Source organism: Tenrec ecaudatus, chromosome 2 (genome assembly GCF_050624435.1).
Source record: "Tenrec ecaudatus isolate mTenEca1 chromosome 2, mTenEca1.hap1, whole genome shotgun sequence".
Taxonomy (NCBI): domain Eukaryota; kingdom Metazoa; phylum Chordata; class Mammalia; order Afrosoricida; family Tenrecidae; genus Tenrec; species Tenrec ecaudatus.
In genome coordinates this window covers 296,574,091-296,597,448 of record NC_134531.1, presented here as the reverse complement: position 1 = coordinate 296,597,448, position 23,358 = coordinate 296,574,091, and positions in this window count along the sequence as shown.

Here is a 23,358-nt window from a genome sequence, read left to right as displayed (position 1 = left end):
GGTGCAAGGCAAGGAATCAGATAGCTGAGTTCTCTGTAGAGCAATTCAGGCAATCCATTGACAGGCACCAAACAGCAAGACACATCACCAACAGTCCCCAGCTCAAGAGATGTATACTACAGTAGTGTGGTAAAGAATGGCAGAGAAGGTCCTTAAGTAACCTCAAACTAGAGTGACACAGTCCATGGGTTGGGTGTCCCACGGGTAGTGTAGCTTGCAAGTTGAGGCAGAGAACCAGCTAAGGCAGCAGGACACTGGTCAGATCATCAGAGCAAGAGACTAGAAAGGCAAGGCTTGCCGAGCCATTTATCTCTCTGCTCTTCAATTAATCCCACCTGTGTTCCTTGGCCACGTAAAATAAAACTACCTATCACAATAAACCTACCTATCACAGACACATATCTGAAAACATTTCAGTTTTTGCTTGCTTGCTTGTTTGTTTGTTTGCTTTGGAAATAGAGTAGATAATAATGGTCAGCAAATAAGTAAATTACAATGATATTGTTTTTAGATGGTATCAAAATTGGGGAAATGGAACCGATGTGGGTAAAGGTAACTTTCTGGGGTTATACTCCAACCTGAACATTAGGTGAATATAAAAATGTTTTTAAGGAGAATGAAAAGTACTCATCCAGGAATCTAAATGCCAAGTCACAACATTGAGGATCACATTTGTGAAGGTGCATTATAAATTCTTGGAGTATGCACCATTAGTGTCTTGGGGGAGTTGTCCTCTTTGAACAGTGCATCTGAGTAAGTGACCTGACATTGTATTTTTTTTAATGTAAACCGTTCCACCTGTGCTGGAATTTGGGGTGGGAAGTTGGTTGTTTCTTTCATGTTTTGTCATCTCTCTTGGTGCCTGGTTTCCTAGTTCTAGTTCCAATAATTCATTGACCAAATCCCTTTGTTCCATGGAAATTGTGCTCCTGCCCATGCCAATCATCACCTGGAACATTTTCTTAGTGTCCCCAGAAAACAGTGTAGGGGGTTAGTCTTTACAACAGTGGTCACGGAGTAAAAGGGATTATATTGGAATGGTTCTGGGAGGACAGATCAATCACCTAACTGCCCCATGCTTCAGTTGGTAAGATGCAGATAATATTAAAGAATAGGTAAGGAGCAAATGACTTAATACATAGCCACCTAGAAAACTCTTAGCCTTGCAAGAAGTCCCATAAACTATTATTTTACTTTTTTTTACTGTGATAGCACAATTTACATTGTGAATATATATCTCCTGTGTCCATTGTTTAAACCACAACCAATCAACATGTGAAATTGCCTCCTGGTGTGTAATGCATCCGATCTATTGCCTTATTTTACATTTACATTTCTGGGATGCACGAGGGAAATAGGGTGCCTGATGGCATCTGTGACAAGTCTCATGGTTTTGGATTTTTAAAAAAGCATTCCAAATTCACTCTGAAGTACTATTTCATCCTGTAAGATATATGTATATATGCATATGTAAATATATAACAATAAGAATAAAGATTTTATCTTACCAGAGCTTGAATAATCTAATGACAGAAGTTCATAATGTCTTATAAAGAATTATTTTTAAAAAGAAGTCAGCATATAACCCCAGGACTTCAGTAACACCATGCAGCTTTGATCATGTAAGAGCAACTACTAGATTCAGAAGGGTCCTGTGGTGCAGTGGGTTGCAGTTGGGAGACTAACCACAAGATTAGCTGTTCCAAACCACCATCCAGTCTCCAGGAGAAATGTGAGACGTTCTATTCCCACAAAGAGTTATCATCTCGGAAACCCACAAAGACAATTCTCCCGTCTCTGGGAATTGGCGTTAACTTTCTAGCTCTGAGTTTAAGTTTGATTTTGACTAGAACCAGAGTAGGCAGATACTAGAACCCTTTCCTCCAAAATATACCAAGCATCTGCCCACAACTCTATGTGTGTATGTTTATCAGGGTGTAGCACACAGTAATGATAGGTAACACTTTATAAAACAGATTTACTCTAAACATATGGATTTATATACGTGTGATATAAATTTTATTTTTACAAAAATCATAGTCAAATAGTAGAAAAGAATTATTTCAGCATATCTGACAATTTTGTATAGGTCTCAAGAAGGCCAAACTAAACCCATTGGCATGGAGTTGAATTTGACTCATAGCAATCCTGCAGGACAGAGTGGGACTGCCAGACAAACTCTCAAAGTTGCCTCAGAGGGTTTCAATCTTTACGGAAGCAAACTGCCTAATCTTGCTCTTGGGGAGATGCTGGTGAATGAGATCAGCTGACCTTTCAGAAAGAAACCTGGTGCTTTAACCCTTGTACCACCAATTCTCTGTCTGAGAAGGCCACATGGAGATGACTTCAACTGGTATACAGAGAATCTCTTTCCATGCCACCCATTTTCTTGGTCTTTACAGATTCATAAAAAAAAAAGATCAAGAAATAACATTCTAAAACATTAGAGGTGTGCAGATCTAAACAAGAAATACTGAATGTAATAGTAATAATAATAATAGCAATAGCAATATTCAAAAGGAACAAAAATGGTGAGGGTAAATATAGCCACTTGGTGCCCAGCAGCAACTTCTGAAACAGATGTTGGATTTATTGGCGTTCAGAGAAGGGGTTTCCTCTCAACCGACGGCCCTCTAAAATGGCTGAAACCTTGTGCAAAACCCTGGCAGGGTCCAGAGACCCGGTTTCATGTCACCTCAACGCTGAACAAGGAGGGGACAAGGTGAACAAGAGACCACTCAGAGACTGCCAGGACACAATGACAGTCCACACGGCTCACCAGCTCTGTCTATTGTCCTTGTCCCCTGCACGACAGACACAAAAGATCATGTCATTCCATAATGCCAACTCTCTGCCGACTGTATGTGCCTCAATGACTTCTATTTTTTTTATCAGAACGCAATATTGTTCCTCCCTTCCTGGAAAATGGTGCCTTATCTCCTTTGCCCATTCGTGCCAACATCAACAAGACATATGCTTTTGAGATGTGGATCCAGCCACCCTTGAAGGTTTAGCTGGTGTCACAATTACCACTGTGCTCTTGGAATGGTCTCTCTCCAGTGATGGCCATGCTATATTTTGCTTTAAAAACTGCAGGAAGGGCCGTTGTCTCCTAACATGCTTTGAACAAGCTGCTAATCGACTAAACTTAATACATGGATTATTTAATATTTCTCCAGATTCTAAGCTGAGGTGTGCGATCAGATCTAAATAACTAATTTTTTAGTGTTTTAGTTCCCTCAGGTCAAATAGGTCATAGAGAATTCATTTTTTTCCCCTTTGGACCTTTCAGGAGCATGTTTTTCGGCCAGGGTAGGTTATGCCATTGCCAATAACAACAGGCAAATCCCTGTTGTTTCACACACAACCAGTTGATTGCTTGTTCTTGGAACAGGAGTCAGAAAGCGTCTCTGGACAGTGAAGTCACTCTGGGCTAGGGAGAGGGTGACATTTTGGCCACTGACAGCCTGCGGAAAGAAGCGAGCGGTGTGCAAAGGGTTTCACTTGTGCAGTGAGATGATTTTGTGTGGCTCTTCTTTCCAGAGTCTGCAACACCTTCAAAACGACGGATGAGAATGCAGGAAGAAGGCCGAAATTGTTCCGTGTCATGATTCCTCTGGGTGTAACAAAGCCGTTTCAGAAACAGGACCAGGGGGCACTTGAACACGCGTGAGATCTCTTCTGGAAGGAGGTGGGGACAGCAAAGGTAGCAACACGGAGTCCCTGAGGAGGAGCAGAGGTGCTGATTCGAGACCATGAGACAGAGAAGTGGGCTTCCTAGCCCGCCGAAGAAGTCAGAAGTTGGCTTGTAGAGTGATTTGGCCTCTGGGCACTTATCAACCCTACAGGAGGTTTTTAATACTTGCCCAAGCAGGATGGAAGCCGAAGAATTGCGTGGCTGAGTGGTTAGAATCCGGAGAGACGTGGCCACTGGCCTGGCTTCCATAAGGTACTATTGTGACCAAAGGATACTGTTCCTCATGTGTTTCGATCCTGACTTGTGGTAGCCTGTTAATTTCTACAATCATGAGTATGGTGTATAAATTGTGTGGCCATTCTGTGCGCAAAGATTTCTTAAAGCCAGAGGAGAAGTAAAGAATCATGGGCGGGATTGTTGGTGTCGAAAGAATGGAGGGTCTGAACTTTGCACCATAGAAATCATGCTTGGGCAGATATGGAGTGGAATTGTCCTTTTTACTAGAAAGGCAGAGGTGGTCAGCTATGTCCCCATATCATTCCATCAATATATTCCCCCGATAGGGCAGTGACACGTGCCGCATATCGTCATAATTATTGACCAAAGTAGCACAAACTAGAATAGGATGAGAAAGTTAAAAACAAATGAAACTTCTTGTCATTGAAATACAGAACTACCCCTGAGAGGAGAATGAAAAAGCTCAATAAACAACTCTAGTCTTTACCTCAACTTCCATATATATTTGGTGACCAACACCTATTGATATCTCTTGTTTCCACTTTCCATTCCCTCGTTGACTTAGTTTATAACTTCACCATCTTTCAACTAGATTATAGGTAGGGATTTTAAATGGGCCCAATAACCCTATGCCTTATTGTTGAACCATACTCAGTTATTTACAGATCAATGTATATTTTTTCACCTTCATGCCTTTTCTCATGTTTCTCTTTATGACCTGCTTGCCTGAAAGCTCACCTTCATCCTTTCATTGGATGAAGTAGGTCATCTTCATCCTTTCATTGGATGGAGTAGGTCACCTTCATCCTTTCATTGGATGAAATAGGTCACCTTCATCCTTTCATTGGATGAAGTAGGTCATCTTCATCCTTTCATTGGATGAAGCAGGTCATCTTCATCCTTTCATTGGCATCTTCAGTTGTACACACTTTCAAAGCCAGACCCTCTCTACAGCTCAGGACACATTTAAGGATAGATCGGTACTTACATATCTCTATTTGTGTTTTATTATACAAATGTACATCTCCTTTGTTGTTGATCGGCGATCACTTTATTTTAAAAGAATATAAGTTCTCTGAAGGTGAGAATGATTGCTGTGGAAGGGCCTTCCATGAAAATATGCTGTCATTTCACAATTCTGTGCTTGTACTTAGACCTTTATCCTTTTGGTTGTTTATGGTAGACTAAGAGGCCTTGGTTGTGCAGTAGTTCAAGCACATGAGTCACTCTGAGGCTGAGCCACCAGTTAATGATGAGGCTGTCTGCTCCTGTAGAGCTTTCTAGTCTTTGGAAACTATAGGAAACAGTTATATTCTAGCCTACTTGGTCACTATGAGTTGCAATTCACTCGAGAGCAGAGGGTTTGGGCTTTGGTTTCTTGCTGATGTTTTGTATTATCCAGTATTTTCTGTATTGCCAGACTACTGTCAGAACTGAACAAAGGTCAAATGTATTACTTTTCAACAAGATTTATAACAGACAGGCATTTATCATGCTCCTTTGATAGTAGGAGAAAAATCTATTTTTAAACAATTATTTTTTAATAGAACTAAATATAAACCTGGAGAAAAGGGGAGGTATAGAATGCAAACCTTGCCATTAAGGAAAAATACTGTGTTTAACATCCCCTTTGTCCGTCTCGGCGATAACCGTGGGATGCGTGACCCACCAACCGCTTGCATGGATGATGTGCAGTAGGAATACCAAGAATCACTTGTTCTCAGCCAAGGTTACATGTGTATCAGAGTGGAACTGTGTGACATAGCATTCCCCATGATGGATTTTTGGGTGTAAATTACCACACCTCCCTTTTCATCTCTGGGTTATATTCAAACTTCCAACCTTTTGTTTAGGAGTCAAATGTGTTCCCTATTTGCACAACTCAGGGGCTCCCAGGATAGGATATAGTCTCTTTGCTTTAATAAAATCTTTCTAGGGTACCATTCTGTTAACACGTATCATTACATCACTTTCCCTTGGTTCCTTGATTTTGCAATCTATTATCATTCCCAAGATTGCCTCTGTTATTTCAAACTCATCCTCCCTGACATTGAATCAGTTCTGACTTAAAGCAACTGTACAGGACAGAGTAGAACTTTCCCTATGGGTGTCTAAGCCTGTAATCTTTGTGGAAATAGAAAGCTTCCTCTTTCTACTCCATGGTGGCGGCTGGTTTAGAACTGCCGACCCTGTGGTTAGGAACTCAATAGGACTCTGTAGCTTTTACTTAAATTCTACTTTCACCCCATAGAGTTTCCCAGGAATGTTTCAGTCACATCTCTGCCTCTAGACTAGCAATGATAGGCTTTAGAAGCCAAAATGTCTCTTTTACCGATTTGTTCTCATCAGTAAGGGCTAATATCATTTTAATCAGATTCAAGGGTTCTCAAAGGTGTGTATGAATGTACTGCAAGATGAAAATGAATACATGTCTACTTGCTCTCTCTAGTGCATACTGTTAATCACGTATCATTTGCTTTCATACCATCAGGACACAAAAGCAGCATGTGTTACAAACCACATTTGCATGTCTTTGGCCCTGCGTACTTTTAGTGTGAAATTTTTCAATGTTAAGTTAATGTCAGAAAGTCAAGTACACACAGATCAGTCATATGTCAAACCAATCAACATCATGCCTGATTTCAAATCTGAAGTATAATCTTTTAAAATAAAAAGTGGCATGGCCATTGAGTCCATTCTGACTCCAGCAGCCTTATAGAGTAGAACTGAAACCTTTTGGGTTTCTGAGACTTTAAATCTTTACAGGAGCAGAGAGGTTTCACCCTCTCCCAAGCATCCCAAGCAGCAGCTGATAAATTTGATGACTTTGCAGTTAGTAAATCAATGCATGGACTCCCTACACTACCATGGCGTCCTTCAGCAAAACCAACTCACTGCTGCCAATCAATTCTGACTCAAGGCAACCCTATGAGACAAGGTAGAACTCACCCTGTGGGTGATGGAACTGTAACTCTTTACAGGAGCTGAACACCCTATCTTTATCCCCCATGGCTCCCTAGGAAATAGAGATTCCCAGAGCAGAAGAAAATAATTTCCCTAATCCATACACTGATCTTTAATTTTTCAGTCTTATTTATGATTAAGGATAACTGTTACTGTCATCATCATAATGATCAGGACAACTTGTCTTTGGGTATTTTTCTTGTTAATATCAAAATCCACAAGCACAGTAAACACCAACTGAAATGCCAATAGATGTGACTCATAGTTTTCATGCTGCTGTTTCTATAAATTGAACTCCCTGTAACTCTCTGTGGGTGTCTTTGAAATAAGACCCTCAACAATGTCACAGTCTACTATAGAGAAACATTAAAGATCCCTTAAAACTTCTTATGGAAGAAAAGTTTTGATATATCTTTTTCCTTCTTTTTCTTCACTAAAACAAGTTGTATTCTTTGCAACTTTTTTTTTTGAAACTGTTGTTTTGTAGGCCACATCCTCTGTTATTCCAGGTAGACTAAAGAAACAAATTCATTGATACTCACATGTGTATAAGAAAGAGCTTTATATAAAAAAGTAATTGTATTTTAAGAAAACATCCAAGCCCAGGCCAGATCAAGTCCTTAAGTCCAATGTGAACCACATGCGCAATATCAGTCTACAAATTCCTCTTCAGACTCTCAAAAACACATGCAATGACACCGAGTCCAGGAAGATCACAGACCAGTGGGTGGAAAGTCTTGTGGATCCCGTGGCGGTGGAAGAATATCAATGTGGCATGAGTCTTCACATGGCTCCTCCAACCCCAAGGCTCTGGCTGCCATTAGTGTTGCTCCCTGTGGCTTATCTGCAGGAATGTGTATCAGAGAGGTTACGCGCCCCACCTCCACGTAGGAAGATAGGAAATTCCCAGAATCCTCAGGAGAAGGCCATGTCCACACAGAGGCCTCATTGGCTATGACCTGATTGACAGGCTAGACTCCACCCCTTCACAAGTTAACTGCCACATGCTCCCTCTTCAAATAGCCTGGTAGACATGCAAGTTAAGATCATCCATTCTCCACATTACCAGATCGACTTTTCTAGACGTATGAAGTATCCACATGTAAATAAGAATATATGAGTATTACCTCCTGACTGACACTAGCCGCACATATAGGTCACAACTATTGAAAACCGTTTATAGCACGGTTCTCCTGGGACACCACATGGAGTCCATACAAATTGAAATAGACTCGACTGTAATTGGATTGGTTTCATTCATCCTTCTACTATCTTTTCTTTCCTAGAAGAATCTACATTTCTCCGTGTGTTCTGCCATGGGGTGGTGTGTGTGTGTGTGTGTGTGTGTGTGTGTGTGTGTGTGTGTGTGTGTGTTTATAAAACCGACCTTGTGCTTGGCTTAACAGTTGTTAATTTAGCTGGAGGATCCCATGTCTGCTAACTATGACTGGTTCATGGGCAGGAGGAGCATGCACCATTATGATCATGGAGCAATGTCTTCACACAGCTTCAAGGAGAGTTTTCCTTCATCATTAAAAACAATATCCATCGACAATGTTTCCTTTCCCCTCTGGATATTTTCACTTTTAATGTAATCCAGAAACATATACAACAACATTTACAAAGGAAGTGCACTCTGAAGTTATGAATCAGACATCTTGGAGGAATCAGTTTCTTTAGGGTTTTATTGAATTGTTGATCATACTGAATTTGGGGCCTGCCTGCTTTTCTGACTTTCAGCTATGTATGTGTGGCATGCTTTATTAAGGTATTTTTAATCAGAGCTGAGGATTACTTGTTCTTATCTCGCTGACTGCCTTCAATTTTGGTTGTTCTCCTCATACGTGGAATTGATGGCAAAATCATGTCAATTCTCCAGTGGTTCTATTTACAAGTGTCAGATAAACTAGGCAAAACTTAAGTCAATTTTTAATTTTAGGTGAGCAATGAATAACTGTGTTAGTGTAATTACGCCTCAGGCAATGGTAAGGACATAGGAATTCTACAAAATGTTTGTCTGAAATTCAAGTTTATTCTATATTGTCATTTGCTAAATATGCTTTATCATAAAAGTATGAGGTAAAAAGACATTTATTTACTTTTAAATAGTGAGGTGAGAGCTATCGTAAACTAGAGTATGGTTTGACAAACAAGCATTTTATCTAATATAAATATGTTTGGGTATGAGGAAAAAGGTTAATTCAAAATGTATGTATAAATATAGTAGTACCCAATGACACTGAGTCGATTTCAATTCATAATAACACTACAGGACAGAGTACAACTTCTTGGGGGTTTTCCAGACTGGACATGTTGATGGGAGCAGAGGATCAACAACACAGCTTTTACCCACAGATGGGCGGGTGGGTTATGTAACTGCTGCCTAAATGCCTGTGTATCAAAAACAAATACATAACTTGCCTTATTACAGAAATAAGGAGAGTTTCTTTCAACCTCTACTTGTATCGCTATCCTAATGAGCATGTTTTTGAAAGATGTTAATAATATCAATTATTCCTTTTGATTTTCAATCTAGGCTCATGTCATTATTCAGATAGATACCTAGCTTCAAGTTTCCCAGCGGATGTTTAGTATTTGTGATGATCGGAAGAATGCCATACATGTCCAATGCAGAGAGGCCAGTGGAGAAATTAACACACTGTCCTGAGAAAAGTGAACTCCAGTTAAATATGAAGTTTGGGGGTTTAGGTCAAAGGTTTTGAATAATTTTCAGCAATTCTTTTAACCTCCAAAGCATGCTGTCTAAAAGGAAGACCCTACTAAAGAGGATGTGTGTGTAAGAGCAAATTCCCTTTGTAAATGGTAAGTCCCAGTTAAAACATAACAATATTATTTGTACTACAGCTACAAAAAGCCACACAATGCCGCCAAATCGATTTCAACTCCTAGCTGGCCTACATAGAGCTTCAAAGACTGTAAGTATTTACAAGAGCAGGTAGCCTCATCATTCTCCAAAGGAGCAGCCGATGGCTCTGAATCACAGTCTGATGCTTATCTAACAGTTCCACAATCATCTCCAGCCAAGAAACTCTAAATCCACAATCATTTTATTGTAACTTCCATTGTCTTGCTACAAATCTATTTCATACCATGACTTCCTTCTCAAAATGTCTATATCTTTGTTTTTCTTTTTAAAATCATTTTATTGGGGGCTCATACAACTCTTATCACAATCCATACACACAGCCATTGTGCCAAGCACACTTGTACGTTAGTTGCCATCATCATTCTCAAAACATCTTCTTTCCACTTGAGCCCTTGGTATCAGCTCCTCATTTTTCCCCTCCTTCACCCACCCTTCCTCCCTCATGAACCCTTGATAATTTATAAATTATTATTATTTTGTCATGGCATACACCATCTGACGTCTCCCTTTACCCACTTTCTGTTGTCCATCCCCCAGGGAGGGGGTTATATGTAGACCCTTTTGATTGGTTCCCCATTTCTCCCCCACCTTCGCCTTCCCGTCCTATTATCACTACTCTCATTATTGGTCCTGAGCGATTTGTCTGCCCTCGATTCCATGTCTTTCCAGTTCTTATCTGTACCAGTGTACATCCTCTGGTATAGTTGGACTTGTAAGGTAAACTTGGGATTGCGATAGTGGGGGATGGGGGACAGGAGGAAGCATTAAAAAACTAGAGGAAAGCTATATGTTTCATCGGTGCTTTACTGCACCCTGACTGACTTGTTTCCTCCCTGAGACCGTTCTGTAAGGGGGTGTCCAGTTGCCTACAGATGGACTTTGTGTCTCCACTGTAAACTCCCCCTCATTCTCAATGATATGAATTTTTGTTCTTTGATGCCTGATATCTGATTCCATGGACACCTCTTGATCACACAGGCTAGTGTGCTTCTTTCATGTGGACTTTGTTGCTTCTCAGCTAGATGGCTGCTGTTTACCTTCAAGACTTTAAGACCCCAGGGACTATATCTTTAGATAGCCAGGCACCATCAGCTTTCTTCACCAAATATGCTATACACCTGTTTGCCTTCAGCAATCTTGTTGGGAACGTGAGCATCATGGAATGCCAGTTTAATAGAACAAAGTGTTCATGTATTGACGGAGTTCTTGGATAGAGGCCCAATGTCCATCTATGACCTTAATACTAAACCTATAAATGTTTGCACATAGATCTATTTCCCCATTGTCATGGATAAATATATTGACATATGTACATGCCTATATTTAGACCTCCATAAATGCCCTTTGCCTCCTAGTTCTTTCCTCTATTTCCTTTTACTTTCCTCTTGTCCAACTATCATGCTCAGCCTTTTTTTGGGTTTAATAATTCCTCTCGGTTGCATTGCCCTTGATCAGGAAGTATATGTTCACAAACCGAGGGACAAGGGAACAACAAGTGATCCAAAATTGATGGCGAGGAGTGTGTAGGAGGTCAAAATGTCTATTTCTTTTGTACAGAATCGAATTCTATCGTCTTTTGATATTGTTTCTCTCAATGACAGGAAACTGGATGTTCTTTCTTTTGCAGCTTTCTTCCCAAGGACAAATACAGAATCATTTCTTCTACAATAAAAACCACTAGCCAGCAAGCTCATTCCACCTCATGCTGAGCCCATAAATTGAGAGTAGGACTACACTACATCGGGTTTACTTGACTAGGACCTTCCAGGCGCAGATCACCTGGCCTTTATTCTGAGATACCAACCTCTAGTTTGTCCCAGCCAAGAATCCTTTTATATTAATGGCATGATTTTTTTTAAAAGCTTCACCACCACCCCCTGCCACAAGTTCAGAAGGTAAAGATTAAACCCAATTCCATCAAATTGATTCCAACTCATAGTGACCCTATATAGGATTTCTGTGGATGTAAATCTTCACAGAAGCAGGCAGTCTCGTCTTTCTCCCATGGAGTAGCTGGTGGGTTTGAGCTACTGGCATTGTGGTTAGCACTTCAACACTTCCTATAAGCACCACCAGAGCTCAACCTATATTACACTTGAAACTCTGGTTCTCTAATTTGATTCATTTGATTTGGAACATTACTCTGTAGAGCTATACAAGCATGTGAATGTTTCATTTAAAGCAATTCTCTTGCCATGGGGGAAATAAATGGAAGGAGTTATTAAGTTCACTATCAGTCTTTGATTATGTTAGAGTTAAAAATGCACACCACCTAAAATCCTTTGGAAGCTAAAGTGAGTTTGAGACCTTCCTGGATAAGGTTTCTAGAAGGAGATGTTTGCAAATTGTTAATCAGGATAAACACATTCTAATCAAACACACGCAAAGTTTAATTGTTCTTGAAAACTCATACTTGTAAGAAATTGCCAGGGTAAATTATTATCTTCTAATTATACAATTGTTCCTGCTCCAGCACTTCAGCTTCTAATCAAGACTGCATGGTAGAACAATAAGAAGAAAATAAAATTTCTTTATGAGCATAAAAAAACTGTGATCACACAATTATGCTTGCATTATTTGTAGGACCTCTGTCTCTTTTTGCACAAAGGAGAAAAGTTGATAAATTTTAAATGTGTTAAAATTGGGACTAAATTTTTCCACTAAGAGAATACATATATTCTTTGGTGAAAAAGCTAATGCAAGATTGTGCCTTCAAATACCACTTTGAACATCAGTAAAGATCAATAGAAAAGTTTTGCTTTCTGAAGCTAGTCTGTAAACTTATTTTGAGTTCCAGCTTTGTGTCAGACACAATCTTATGTTATGGAGGCAGAAGGAAACAAAAGACATTGTCTTTCCCATTTAGGAATTTCATTTAAAATGACAATAGCAAATCCTTTATAATTTGAGAGTGTAGTAGGCAATAATATTTGTTTACTTGTTTGCTTTTTAAAAATTTTATTTCATTTAATGAAAAAAATACATAATCAAATCTTAGTGGTATATTTACTTTTTCTAGCTATAAATGTATTCGAATTTTGGGTAATATAGTTCTTCTTAAGCCCTCCATTACATCGAAGTAAATTCTAAATTATAACATAATTAACTATAAATATTAAATATATAAATTTATATATACAGCATGCTTTTTATAAGATTACATGAAGGGCTATAAAAATTCAAACTCTAAGTCTAGTGTATGGCATTTATTTTCTCCTTAAATGATTGGGTTATATTACTAAATCAAAACCAGCATGGACATTTTATATTACTTACATTTTAATAAAATTTTGATTGAAGTTGAAGAAATATAAATTGGTAGCTGATGTTTCTACACAGAAATATATTAAATTTTTAATTGGTCTTAAAGTAAGTGGTAGGGAAAGAGGAGATTTAAAAGATGTGCATACCAGTGTCCATCAGGAGGTGTTTAATACAAAGATGAGACACAGAATTTTTAAATAAGACATGGGGAAAGATGCTTGGGCAAAAAAAAATAATTTCTGATTCCAAGTGCTAAATGGTTCCTAATGGAATTCTCAGAAATGTCCTTCCTGGGTAAAAACAAAACAACCGAATGCCAGAGAATACTCTAGTTCATATCTGAACAGATTGAGCCCAAACAAAATACTTTTCATTTTTCTTCTGTGTGATTCGTGAATGGCTGCAAACAAGCTTGTTCTCAAATTATCATTAGACCCTCCAAAAAATCCAGTCAAAAAAAGTGGCTTCAGGGTTTTGCCAATCCCCTTAAGATCAAGGCAGATAAGCCTTGGATGATGAGGACTATCTTTGCAGGGATTTCCCAGGAGTTAGGATAATAGTAGAGGGGTGTTTATGCAGAAGTTTTAGGATAATTGAAAATTGCATAGTGAGAAAAGGGTGAAGACACCTTTGTGCCTAGAGATTTGTTTCTCCCAATGGAGACAGTACAGCAGCTCTTTCTTCAAATGTAGGAAGGGCTGTCCTATGAGAATTGCGCGCAAAGACGTATCCTCTTTAATCTACAGCCCTCATCTTGCCAGTTCAGACTTCTTTTTATTTCCAAAACTCGAGGAATATGGCAAAGGAACAGGACAGGAAAACTGCCCTTTCCATGTGATGTAAATCCAAGAGCTCAGAATTCTCTAGGGAAGGATTAGCAAAACGGACACGTCCTTTCAGATGTGGATAAATCTCGATCTATGGTAAGAAACAATTAGCTTCACCTTTTGAGACTTTTGTTTAATAATGGCTTCTATAATTTTATCTATCACTCCTATGCCAGTTTGTCCTATCGTGGTGGCTTGCATGCTGCTGGAAGCTAGGACACTGGTATTTCAGACAACAGCAGAATTAGTCATAGTGAACAGGTTTCAATGGAGCTTCCAGATTAAGAAGAGACTATGAAGAAGCAATAGGAGGCTGTCAACTCCTGGGTCATTAGCTCCTAAAGAACATATGAATAGCAGAGGAACACTGGCAGATCCGGTGTCAAAGAAAAGCCATGTAGGGTGGAAGGCACTCAGTGGCTCCAACCTAATTGAGATGATGACACAGGACTTGGCCATGTTTCACTTTTCTGTTCTTAGGGCTTTTATGATTCAGAATCAATTCAACAAGAGCTAACAACAACAAATGATTTTGTAGCAATGCTTTCAAAAATCTGTGTGTGTGTGTGTGTGTGTGTGTGTGTGTGTGTTACTATGACAGGTCATCAAAAGTGAATGGAAAAATTAACTTTGATTTCCATTTTTCCATAAAGCTCTTGAAGCCTCATTAGACACACATATGCACATTCTGACATGCGTGTTTTTGTTGGGTGCTGTTGGGTCACCCTCACTTCATAGCAGCCCTCTGCAAAACAAAACAAGCACTATCTGATCCTGCACCTTTCTAACAAGTGTTATGTTTGAGACCATTTGTCCAGCCACTGCCTCCATCCATTTCATTGAATCTCGTCCTCATGGTTGCTGACTCTCTAGTAAGCATGGTGTCCTTCTTCAGAGATTGATTTCTCCTGATAATATGCCCAAAGTATGTGAACCTGGGCATCCTTTCTCTTAAGGAATCTTCTGGCTGTATTTAATCTAAGACAAATTTTTTTATTCTTCTGTCAGCTCATAGTGTTTTCAATACTCCAAATCTTCTCTGGTTTTCCTTATTCATTGTCTGCCTTTTATATGCATATAAGGCAATTCAAAATGCCAGGACTTAGATCAGGCATACCTTAGCCTTCAAATGGACATCTTTGCCCTGTGAATATGTATTTATACACTTGCATACCCATATAGTTACCATGTGCTGAAAGAATGATGAGAGATAAAGATTCATGTAGCTAGCCAAAGAAAGAGCAGAATATTCAATGTGATCATTGACCACAGTTAATGATTACAGTCGGACCAATTGATCAAGGAGGATATTGAAACCCTTATATTTAACAAGTAAGTAAAGCCAAAACGCTTAACCTAGACCATAGTCATTTAGTCAATGCGGACTCATAGTGACCCAATATGACAGGGCAGAACTTCTCCTGTGGAGTTTTTGAGACTAGAAACACCTGTATTTCTTCCTTGGAGAGGCTAGTGGTTTAGAACTCCAAACCTAGAGGATCACAGTCCAGTGGGTATCCACTACGCCACTACAAGGAGTCTTACAGGGAAGCATATGTTGGGAATTATATAAAAACATCCCATATTGCTTTATAGAACTGTGATTCTAAGATTCCTAAAACTTCGCTAAGAAAGAGTAGACATCTGAGGTGGCACCCTAAATGAAATCTGAAAAGATTAGGTTATAATGACATAAAAGCATGACATTCACATTATTTTGTGCTGGAGCGCCAAGGCCATGATTGAATTATCTGGGACATTTCCTGGTTTTAAAAATCATATTGTTTTTCTTAGGAGACTAATTCTGAATTATTTAAGATAAAGGGGAGTGATCTGCTGCTTAAACTGAAGTGGTCCAGCAAAACCTATAAAAACAAAAAGAAAGAGGGAGAGATAATTAAACAAATGTGAAAACCCTTAAATGATGAATTGGGATAAATAGTAAAGGGAAGTCCTTACTATTCTTGAAACCATTCTATAATTTAGAAATTTTATCAAAATGCAAAGTTACAAAGAACCCCATGTTTGTATACTTTCCATATTTGAATTCATGCTTTACTGTTACAGGCTTGAAAATCTTTTTTTAAAGGGAGGTTTATGTAATTTTAATGAATTTTCCTCTTTATTTTTATTTTTCAGTTTAAATAGAAATAAAAATATATATTACATATTTGTAGCATATTAGGGGAAACCTTTTATTTTGTTGTAGTTAACAATGCTCATAAAATAAATGTTATTTCTGCTTTCTTGACATGAGCTTCTTTCTTTTTTAAATCATTTTATTGGGGGCTCCTACAATTCTTATCACAAGCCATACATACATCCATTGTGTCAAGCACATATGTACATTTGTTGCCATCATCATTCTAAAAAAAAGGCCTTCAACTTGAGCCCTTAATATCAGCTCCTCATTTTCCCCCTCCCTCATGAACCTTTCATAATTAATAAATTATTATTATTTTGTCATATGTTACACTGTCTGAGGTATCCCCGCCCTCTTCTCTGTTGTCCTTCCCCAGGGAGGAGGCCATACATAGATTCTTGTAATCAGTTCCCTCTTTCTACCCCACATTCCCTCCACACTCCAGGCATCACCACTCTCACTGCTGGTCCTTAAGGAGTCATTTGTCCTGGATTCCTGTGTTTCCAGTTGCTATCTGTACCAATGTACACCCTCTGTTCTACTCAGGTTTGTAAGGTAGAATTGGGATCATGATAGTGGGGCGAGGGGGGAGAGAGCATTTAAGAACTAGAGGAAAGTTATATGTTTCATCGTTGCTACCCTGCACACTGACTGGCTTATCTCCTCCCCACAACCCTTCAATAAGGGGGTGTCCAGTTGCCTATCGACGGGATTTGAGTCTCCACTACAAGCATGAAATTCTTAATAATTTTCGTTTGAAATTATATTTCATAGGTTAATGGAACCATGAAGCATGTACATCAGTGGAGAATATATATATTATATTATATATATAATATAATATATATAATTTTATATTAGCTTTTCAGTCAGGTGCTTCACCGACCACCTTTTAATTCATCCTTGCAACAATTTTTGAAGTGGTTATTTTTATCCAATTTTATAGATCAGATAAAAACATAGGGTAATGAAAATCACACAGGTGAAATGAGGTCCTGGGAATTAAACTTAGATATGCCTGAATTTCAAACCTTTGTTCTTAATCTTTATCCTGTACTCTGAGGACATACATTTGTTGAGAACCACTCAAGGCTAAATTCAGCATTAAGAATTACAAACTGTTCCTAGAAAGATGTGGCTGCTAGAACAAAGACTCACTCAGTGTCATGGCCAAATTTTGTGCAGCCAAATTTAAGATTTGATTATACCTGGGAGGAAAATCTAGACAAATGAATAACTTAGTTAGTTCTCATATGAAGACCCATGCAGTGACTACTGAAGGAACAAAGTTCTCTTAAAACTTTCAGAAAATAGATTGCATTTTCTCTAAAATGTATGAACTGAAAAGATTAATAGAAGACTTGAGAACACTCTGTAAAAGCATTCATTAAAAATAGGAATGTCGGGAGCAGTTCCCCTCTGCCCTACAAGATCACTGTGAGTCAGCTCTGACTTGATAGCAGTCAAATTGAAGCCCCAGTGACAATGTTCTCTAACACAAAATGACAATGATGTCGCTAAAGTGAGGAAGAGACATATGTAAACCATGGACATGTGAATTAATGTGGGGCTTGTACTCAATTCCAGCCCCAATCTATGAACAATTATTTCTTATGACATGGCACTGCTTGATGCTATCCTTCATGAGGATATCAGTAAGCATATGGGTGCTATAGAAAAGTGTGGTGAAGAAACTAGATAGTGCCCAACTATCAGAGAAAACAGAACCGTGGGTCTTAAAAGTTTATTTTCAAACAGCCATCTACGTAAGGCATTAGCTGAGTACACATGGAGGAAGCACACCAGTCTGTGTCAATCAAGGGTTGTAAGTATTATAAAAGAGGGACTAATATCAGGTTAAGTTGTGACTGCCTAGTGTGCATAAGACTATGAATGGCGGTGGAAATGCAAAGTGCATATGCAAGGTACACGCACACATGAATTAAGCCTCCAGTGAATCATCTCTGATCAGAGTTGAAGGGTGTGAATGACCCCGTCATCAGACAGAGCATTAATTCAATTATGGCAAATGCAGTTAGCTTAAAATGTAATCTCTTACCATTTGATCATCTTTTTGACCCATTTTAAGCTGTTTAAGTTTTTAGAAATCCCCACAAACCTGAAGGGGAAATGCATGTGGATTAAGCCCCTGGTGAATCCCCTTGACCATGAACCAGGGGTGGAAACAGCCTTGCAATAGTGCAGAATGCATTGGAAAGTAGATTGTTGCAGGTGCGGTTTGGTTAAAATTCAGCACATTATCATTTGATATCCTTTATGATCCTGCCCATCCCTGTGCCATCCTCTCGATTCTTATGCTTGAATCCATTGTTGAAAATCATTGTAGCAACCCATCTTTCTAGGGTCTTTCGCTTCTCCTTGCTCTTCTACTTCACCAAGCAGGATTTCCTTTTCCAGGACTTAGTTGCTCCTGACAACATGTCCAATGGAATTGAGATGAAATCTCACCATGCCTCTTTCTAAACACCACTCTGGCTGTACTCCGTGGAAGACAAGTGTGTTGTTAGTTTGGCAGTACATGGAGCTTGCGATATGCTTCCTAGAACCATAATTCAAAGGCACTGATTCTTCTTCAGGTTTCTTTATTCAGGTGCACCTTTCACATGAATGAGACCATTGAAAACACCAGGATGCACTTGGTCAAGTCCAATTTAGTCCTTAAGATGACATCTTTGCTTTTCAGCATTTTAAATATATCTTGTGCAGTATAAATATTGCAACTTACACTGTGCAATGTTGTGGTTGATCTCTTGATGACTGCTTCCATCAGCATGGATTATAGATCCAAGTAAGATGAAATCCTTCACAATTCCAATCTTTTCTCCCTTTGTCATATGTTACTTACTGGTCCATTTGTGAGGAGTTGTGTTCACTTTACAATGAGTTGCAGTCCATAATGAGGGCTAAAATCATTGATCTTCATCAGCAAGTGCTTCAAGTCTTCCTCACTTTCAGCAAACAAGGTTGTATCATCTGCTTATCTGAGATTGTTAATAAGCCTGCCTCCAGCCTTTATGCCACATTTTTCTTTCATTATTGGCTCAGCTTCTTTGATTATTGGCTCCATAAACAGATTGAACAGTATAGTGAGAGGATGCAACCCTGACACACCCCTTTCTCGATTTCAAGCACGCAGTATTTTCTTGTCTTTTCAAACAATTTCCTTTTGATCTATGTACCGTTTCCCCATGAACAAAATTCATTGTTCTCTGATTCCCATTCTTAGCAAGTTTACTGTGGCTTGTTATGATTCACAAAGTCAAATGTCTTTTGATAGTCAATAAATACACATAAACAACCTTAAGATATCCTCTGCTTTCAGTCAAGATCTATTTGAAATCAGCAATGCTATTTCTTGTTCCATGTTCTTCTGAATCTGTCTTGGGCTTCTGGTTGCTCCCTATCACTGTACTGTTGCAGCCAATGCTGAATGATCTCCATTCAATTTCACTTGCAAGTGATATTAATGATATTTTCCTATGTTTTGCATGTTTTGTTATGTCACTTTCTTCAGGCTGGGTAAAAATATGGATCTATTCCAGTAAGCTGCCATGTAGTTGATTTCCCTAGACAATTGAGGGCTTCTAGTGCTTCATTGGTTATTTGAAACACTTCAATTGCTATTCCATCAATCCTGAAGTGTGTTTTTGCTAGAGCCTTCCATCAATCTTGGGCTTCTTCTTTCATTGCCATTGGTTCTTGATCATATGTGACCTCTTGAAATGGTTGCCTGGCAACTAATTCTTTTGATACAGAGGTCTTGTGTATTCTTTCCATCTTCATTCTTCTTACATCGTTCAATATTTTCCCGATAGAATCTTTCAATATTGCAACTTGAGGCCATTCTTGATTTCTTTCAGAGTAAATATCCTAAACACGTTCTTCCTTTTTAGTTTTCGAACCCCAAGTCCTTCACATTTCATTATAATATTTTTCCTTTTCTTCTTGAGCTTCCCTTTGAAATTTTCTGATCAGCTCTTTACTTCATCATTTTTTTCATTTGCCTTAGTGTGTTAGCCCGGGTAGACTAGAGAAACAAATCCATAACAACTCATAGTGTATAAGAGAGAGTTTTATATAAAGGCTAAATGTACATTAAGAAAGCATCCCAGCCCAGTCCAGTCCAAGCCCATAGTCCAATATTGGCCCATATGTCTGATACAATTCTATGAAGTCCTCTTCAGACTCATGGCACACATGCAATGATGCTGAAAGCAGGCTGATCATAGGCCAGTGCGGAGAAAGTCTTTGGATCCAGTGATGTTATAAGTAGATTTGCTTCTATCACCAAGAACATGTTTTTCAACAACTGTGTTGGTTCCAACATTTGCATTCCAATTGCTGATACTTGTCAATGTATCTTGAATGCATGTTAGATCAATTTGAGACTGAAGACATTGGTAGAATTCTTTGATTTCTTCACCAGTAGTAATTGTGGTTGGTATAGAAATTTGAATACTTTGTATATAAATTTGACTGGATTTCTCTGTATGTGGATAGATACTATTCCATAGCAGATAGCTTTATATTTCAAGATATATCTTGACATGTCCTTTTGGAACATGAATCGGATTCCATTCCTCATGAATGTCTCATTATGGCAGAGTAAACTAAATGACGGCCTGATTTGAAATGGCTAGCATCATTCCATTTCAATATTTATGTGTTCCATTTCATTTTTTATGACTTCTTGTTTTCCTAGATTCGTACTTGACATCCATTAACAATAAATGTTTGCAGCTGGCTTTAGTTCTCATTTTCAGAAGGAGCATTTTAATGCCCCATCTCACTTTGATGCTGCTTCAGCAAACAAAGGTCCCCACAGCTTTTCTGCTGCAGACTTGGCTATACCCCTGTCATTATGGTCCCATCTACTTCACAATGACCGCTCTTTCTCAATTAGATTTTAGTCCTTTTTAACCTGAGAGGCTCATCTTATGGGACTATGCCTGACCAATTTCTGCTGCTATCCATTAGATTTTCAGATTCTGATAATGTTCTACTGCTATTCCCAAGGTTTCCAACAGCTAGCGCTTCAGAAGTGGGCAGCTCTTTCCTTCTTGTGTCTGTTCTTAGATTGGAGATGTTGATGAAACCTATTCACTTTGGGTAACCCAGCCGATGTTTTTAATGCCAGTGATTTTGCTTATAGCATGACAGTAACACACATACCACCACAGAATAACAAACTAACAGGCAAATATTGACCTCACAGCCTATTCATAAGAAAATTAAGAAAAAATCCAGTCATAATCAGACTTCTAAAAATTATCTCCACCTGACATGCATACCCTGTGTTCTGTAATCATGGTTCTTAGAGTATCGGTAGGCTTGGCCTAAGTAGACAAGTCTTTTGAATAGATGATTTAAGATTAGGGAAAGGGGAAGGCACAGAGACAAAACAAACTATATTCTCCTATTGGACTTCAAGGAGCAAATGCCAATTTTGTGAAGAGGATAGTATGGCAGATGGCTACTAGAATCTGTGAAAGGCCCCAAGTTAACAGTCAGCAATAATCAGGGATTCAGTCCTGCAACCACAAGGAACTCAGTAAGCTTTCATGAACTTGGAAAGGATTCAAGACAAAATATCAGTTCTAACTAACAATTTTTAAACATTTTATTAGAGGCTCATACAACTCTTATCACAATCCATACATATACATACATCAATTGTATAAGGCACATCTTACATTCCCTACCCTAACAATTTTTATTTCCATGGAGAAGTACCTTGTGCAGAAATCCCAACTGAGATATTACAAACTTCTAGATTATATAAATAGTCTAAATATTCCAAACTTCTAGAGAAATATAAAATTCTAAATAGGTTTGTTTTCAGCCACTAAGTTTGTGATACAATTTTTTGGGTAGCAATAGAAAATTAATGCAAGTTTCCAGTAGACCAACTAGCCACCGATCTCTCTCTCTCTCTCTCTCTCTCTCTTTAGCTCTCACATCTTTTTTGCCTTCAGTAGCTCAAAACTTTACATTTAAATGTACAATAATAATTCTTATAGGATTAAATGATGAATGAATGATGTTTCCAAAATTATACTTTGGCAGAGGAATAAAATAGGAATCAAGAAATTATCTGGGACTTTGCTATTTTTTCCACTACCTATCTGACAGTTTGTCATACTGTGGTTAATGATTTATGTGTTGCTGTGATTCTGGAAGATATGCTACCAGTATTTCATACACAGCAGGGTCATAAATAGTAGATGTATCACAGTGAACTTTCCAGACTTATAGAGTAGAAAGAAAATGCTGGCAATATACTTCCAAAAATTAACTACTGAATGCAATAGAACATGTTCTGATTCACTTATTTGGACATATAATCAGGTCCTTTGCTACAGGAAAATATCATGCTTAGTAAAATAGAGGATCAACAAGGATGAAGGAAACCCCTGCTAAGCCTTATTGATAGATTTGAACATCACACTGACTGAAAAGAGGACTAGTTGGTGTTGCATTTTGCTGTACATCTAAGGCATCAGTAGGCACAATCTACTGTAGGGAACCTATCTGTGTTAGTCTAGGTAGACTAGAGAAACAAATGTATAGACACTTACATGTATAGAAGAACGAGCTTTATATACAAGAGCAATTTAATATTGAGAAAACATTTGAACCCCATCCAGATCAAGCCCATAAGTTTGATATTACCCCATATGTCTGATCCCAGCCTATAAAATCCTCTTCAGACTTAAAAAGCACATGCAATGACATCTACTGCAGGAAGATCACAGGCCAGTGGGTGAGAAGTCTTGTGGATCCAGTGGCATTGTAAGCATCTCAGTGCTGGGAGGGGTCTCTATGTGGCTTCTCAGGTTCCAGAGGTCTGGCTCCATCACCCTCTTTCCATGTGTCTTCTCCACAGGAATGTCTCACAGGGATTGAGCCTAGAAAGTATCTCCCAACTCCAATGAGGAAATACAAGAGTTCCCAGAATCCTCAGGAAGCCATGCCCACACAGAGGCCTGATTGGCTATATCCTGATTGACAGGCTATACTCCACCACTAAACTTTTAATCCTCAAATTGGCACCAGATTATGTAACTACCACACTATCTATGTATCATTGTTTTTATATCTTCTGATAGCATAACATATATTTGACTTTTAAAACTTCAAATTTGAAAAGTGATTTTTCCCTCTAACAAAGAAAAGGCCTCCAGGTGTTTGATGATTGTTGAAAGTTAGCAAATTGTCATACATCATGCTGTAATACTTCCCATCTGTTAGAATAAGTCTTTGTACCACTAAAGCCAGTGCTGAAATGTAATATATTATCTGCTGGGTGGGGGTGAAG